Genomic DNA, 5,483 nt, shown 5'->3' with positions numbered 1-5,483 from the left:
GCTTAGGTCAGTTGGCAACGGAGCTTCTCTCTCTCACATAGACCTTGGGATTTACATGACTTTGATTTGCATATTTAGTTGCAGGCTGAAGAACTGGAACTGGTAAATTGGAAGGTTGGCTAGGCTGGCCTGCAGCAGGCCCTACTTCATCTGATTACCAGAAGGAGCAAATGGCACAAGCAACCACCATGCTTGGCAAGAGTAGGTGGCTCCTGCTGTCCTTGCTTAGTGCAGTGGCCCTGCCCAGGACGAAGGCTGCCCAAGGGATGTCAGCTGGGCCCATCTCACCAATCATATTAATTACTCCTCCTTCCAAGGGGTGGAGCAGGTAAGAGCTGAAGGGGGTCACTCAGGGAATAGGGAAGAAGCCTCCCCTTGGAAATAAGAGAATAGAGGAAGGGATACCCAAGCAAAGGTACTTAAGACTCTTGCTGATAATCCTAGATACAGCTGCAGAGACAATGGTGGAATCCTGCAGGGGCAGGGTGGACATGAACCACTGACATTGAGGCTATTATTGTGACACTGTCCTCACACTGGTGATGGCTGAGGAGAGCGCTATTTTATCCACGTGCATTAGTTGCTTCCTGATGGAGACATGAGGCTCAGGTCTGACATTTCCTATGAACTGCCCTTTCTTCAGCCACTTTGCACCAGTACAGTTCTCTGACCATGGTGGGATATAAATAAGTATCTGTTGAGTTAATGAGCCCAGCAATAAGAGGCCAGGGCAGGCAATAGGCCTGGTATGAACATTAGGAAGGTTCTTGGGATGTAATTTTACAGACCTGAATGATGTTCAGAGAAGCAACCTCCTTTTAAATGAAAGCTGACTTGTGGACTTCTAGGGTAGATTTACCATTTAAATTTAAATTTTTTTTTTTGTATGTTAAAGTATTTATTTTGAATTTCAGAAACTACAGTATTTTTGATTTTTAATTAAGAAAAGACATTTTAGAATTTCTAGATAGGACTTTGAAAATAAACATAGCACAATATACACAAAAATAAATGACATGACATTAAATTTTACATTGTTTTGCAGTTTCAAATTTCATATGAGTGTTCTAAAACAAATTTTAAAATTCTTTTCAATGTTTTGCTTCCCTCAGTGTTCATTATTGCCTATTTATAAAGTCATAAAAGGCCTAAAAATAAATTTTTACTCATATTGAAAACCTGATTTTTTTTTTCCTTAAGATAGGGGTCTCTCACTGTGTTGCCCAGGCTGGTCTGAAACTCCTGGGCTCAAGGGACTTCCCACCTCAGCCCCCTGAGTAGCTAGGACAATAGGCCTGCATCACCGCACCCAGCTGAAAGCCTGTATTTTTATTTATTTATTTTTTTTTGAGACGGAGTCTGGCTCTGTCACCAGGCTGGAGTGCAGTGGCATGATCTTGGCTCACTGCAGCCTCCGCCTCCTTGGTTAAAGCTGTTCTCCTGCCTCGGCCTCCCGAGTAGCTACGACTACAGGCACCCACCACCTTGCCCAGCTAGTTTTTGTATTTTTAGTAGAGATGGGATTTCACCATGTTGACCAGGATGGTCTCGCTCTCTTGACCTTGTGATCTGCCTGCCTCGGTCTCCCAAAGTGCTAGGATTACAGGAGTGAGCCACTGCACCCGGCCAAAAGCCTATATTTTTATCCTTTGATGGACAAGAACGGAGGGATATCTCGCACTCTCTAAGCTGGTCTAGTTCTAGTCCTAGGCCTGTAAATGTAGACCACAATCCTGGGTTCCATCAGTGTTATTCTGGCATTCTTAGCATAATTGTCATGAACATATTTAAAATATTTTAGGCCACTGAGCAGGTGTGGGTTGTCCCCATAGTAAGAGGAGAAAGGGAAGCCAGTTCCTGTCTATCTCGATTCCATCTGAAATTATCCATTTGGCTTTGGGATTTGACTGAACGTAGGTATGTTGGCTGAAGTGACACCAAAATATTGACTGTAATTGCAAGGGTAAAATGTACTCCTCTGTTTTATTAATAGCTACTAATATAATTTTATATATATATATATATTTTTTGAGACAGGGTCTTGCTCTGTCACCCAGACTAGAGTGCAGTAGCATGATCTCAGCTCACTGCAACCTCTGCCTCCCAGATTCAAGCAATTCTCTTGCCTCAGCCTTCTGAGTAGCTGGATTACAGGCGTGTGCCACCATGCCCAGCTAGTTTTTGTATTTTTAGTAGAGATGGGGTTTCACCATGTTGGCCAGGCTAGTCTCAAACTGCTGGCTTAAAGTGATCTGCCTGCCTTGGCCTCCTCAAGTGCCGGGATTACAGGGTTGAGCCACTGTGCTGGGCCAATTTTATAATTTTTTTAAACAAAAACAAAAAATTATTAAACAATAGCATCCAACCGTATAAACTTAGATATTATATATACATATATTTACATTCATAAAAATAATGATTAGTTTTCTGGATGAAGAACTAAGGCCCAGAAGTTAACTAGGTTAGTGGCTCAAGCTAGGCTGCATTTTAGAATCAAGGGCAGTGATGCCCAAGTCATAGTGACCAGTGGCATCAGAATCTCTTGGGGTGGGATCCTTTTATTATTATTTTGTAAAGTTCCCTAAGTTAAACTTGAAAAGTGAATTAGGTCATATTAGGTCAGAGATTAATACAAGTTGTCCTACTGATTATCTTACCCTAGCAAGTACAGGTTAGTTTTTGTGATTTTCTTATGTATGCTGTTTCTAATAAAAGAAGAGGTTGATCTCTTGCTCAATGCAACTAAAAGGTGAGCTTTAAAATGACACAGGTGATCACAACTCTATCCAAAGAATAGTGATGCACCATACTTAATCCCAGCGTTAGTTCTTATCCTCAGGTGCTTGTCATTCATTCTTGGGACTTCAAAATAAATATAGATATAGATATCCAGGAACCGCTTTAGACTAGATAAATCAAAATCGATCACTAGGAGAGACACCTGAGCATATGAACTTTTAAAAAGGTTCATGATTTTGATGCCTCACCCTGGATGGAGCGCTCTCATAGTATGCCACATGGTATGTCCTTAGCTGTATTCAGTAAAATTACAGGGAAGCAGATTCCAGTTTAAGAGAAAACAATGAAAATAATTTAGGGCTACCCAGTAATAAAGGATTTTTTTTTTTTTTTGAGATGGAGTCTTGCTCTGTCACCAGGCTGGAGTGCAGTGGCACGATCTCGGCTCACTGCAACCTGCTTTCCCGGGTTCAAGCAATTCTCCTGCCTCAGCCTTCCTAGTAGCTGGGACAACAGGCGTGCGCCCGCATGCCCAGCTAATTTTTGTATTTTTAGTAGAGATGGGGTTTCATCATGTTGGCCAGGATGGTCTCGATCTCTTGACCTCATGATCCACTCGCCTCTGCCTCCAAAAGTGCTGGGATTATAGGTATGAGCCACTGCGCCCGGCCTGGAATGGTTTTAAAGCAATGAGCTCTCTGTGGCTAGAAGAATAAAAGCAAAGGTTGAATTATCACCCACTGGGAATGCTATCAAGGGGTTTCCAAATTCAGTAAGTACTTGGATCACATGATATTTGAGTTTCCTCACAATTCTTAAGTTTCTATAGCCAAAACTTCCAACAGATCACATTTAATGGATGTAGACATTGTCATGAAAACTCATGATTTTACCAGAAATTATCACAGTTATTTTGTCTGTAAAATGGATTAGAATTTAGTAGTACTGGTGGAACATTGCGTCTGACATCAGTCTTATTGAGGGGAATATGTTTCCCCTCCTCTTCATGCTTGGATGGAGGGAAGGGAACTTCTCCTTGCTCCTCCAAAGTGAGAAGTGTAGGAAAAATCTCTCTGAACCCTCATTCATTCCTTCCCAACAAAGAACTGTCTCATCCCATGGGTGATACAAGAAGGAACTGAGCATGTGTGGTCCAGCCCTTGGTAGACCTTGAAAGCTAACTGGTCTCAGAATGCAAAGATGAGCTCTGCCCCAATAAGGGAGAGGCCCACAGTTCTCTCCAATCAGGGAGAAATATTACAGTGTCTGATTGGAGAAAAATTCAACCTTCTCTATTTCAGCTTATTCACTGATAAAGTGGATATTTTTCTCTTCTTCTGACTCCTGTTTCTTATTTCTCAATTTGTTCCAAAGTGAAGAGGGGAATAAGAGAGTTACCTGCTGGTGTCCTTAAACCCCTCACCTATCACAATACAGCAATAAAGTGTAACTGTCCATCTCTATGACACTGTGTTCTGAAATGGCATTGCATTATTTTTTTCAAGTCAGTGAACTCTCACATTCTAAAGTACAAAAAGAACAAAACATTATATAAAGTCCCTCTTTCTCTACTGGCATAAAAAATTTGGGATTTCTAACTGCTGAAATTGTCTACCCCTAGGAAGTAATAACATTTCTCAAGTTTCCAGTTTATTGGGAATAATCTTAGTCATGATCTGCAGAAGTTGGTCCTGAACAATTTGAAGATAGGTCTTCTTTATCTTCGTAGGATGTTCCACACCAAATACAATAAAGAAGTTCTTCTCTTAAATAACTAGTCAATATTTGTAATTTTTCCAGTACACTTAAATCTTCATTCTTTTATTCATCTTCATCCTGTTCTTTTTCTTCTTCATCTTCTTCAGTCTCCTCTTCAAGCCTCAACCAGTACCATGCTTCCCTGGGAACCTGAATATTTTTCTGGGTGTCCAATTGTTGACAGACTTGCTGGCTTCTTCTGAGATCTCCTTCTAGCATTATTTCATCTTGCTTATTTTTAAGTCGTATTCAAAACTGGTCTGCAGCTTTTTCTTCAGCTTGGTTATTCATGTGAATCTTTTTTCTGTAGCTTTCTAATTTTTCCTCTGCTTTCCGTTTTAATGATGCCTCATGACCAAATGCCACTTTTCCCTGTTTTGATATTGAGAGGAATCGGTTCAACAATACCACCCCCACTCTTGCCAAGTGCCTGACCACTTTTATAGCCCATCTTTTGGAGGAAGGCAAACCCTTTGTTTTCACAGCCTAGTGCATTCTTCAACCCAATGTTATGTCTTCTTTGTTCTTCTTCTTTTAAACTCTTCTGCCTGTGTTTCAAGTTAGCTTCCTGTTGCTTTTCTTCTTTTCCACAGGCTTCCTGGATTTGCCTTAGCATTGGCAAGCCTGGTCTGATATCTTCTTGGACATTAAGGAAGGAATCAGACGTTAGTCCTCTTCTTCTGCCATGTTCAACTTCACATGGCTATGGTATCTGACAGCTCTCTACTCGCCCTGGTTCAGCTCCGGGGAGTGCGTGCTGCACAAGCGCCCACCGACCAGCGTTGGACTTCAGGGCCTTGGCTCCCTACCATCTTTAATCATTTCTTAAATTCTCAGAATTGGAGAACTAGGTGTGGTGGATGTTTTCTGCTTGCCTCTCTAACCTACGCTAGTTTCCCTCTTTCCACTCTGCTCTGTGTCCTGGGAGGCTGACCTGTCTGAACCTTACCAGTGGGCTCCCTCGTCTTTTTGCACCTGATTGGGTT

General features: G+C 41.6%; 1 pseudogene; it reads right to left on the bottom strand.

Moving 5' to 3' along the window:
• Positions 1–4,402: 4,402 nt before the first annotated feature.
• Positions 4,403–5,199, bottom strand: LOC112132650 (G patch domain-containing protein 11-like; annotated as a pseudogene).
• Positions 5,200–5,483: the final 284 nt, after the last annotated feature.

This window comes from Pongo abelii, chromosome 2 (assembly GCF_028885655.2).
Source record: "Pongo abelii isolate AG06213 chromosome 2, NHGRI_mPonAbe1-v2.0_pri, whole genome shotgun sequence".
In the NCBI taxonomy this organism is placed as follows: domain Eukaryota; kingdom Metazoa; phylum Chordata; class Mammalia; order Primates; family Hominidae; genus Pongo; species Pongo abelii.
This window is presented reverse-complemented; position numbering and strand designations above follow the sequence as displayed.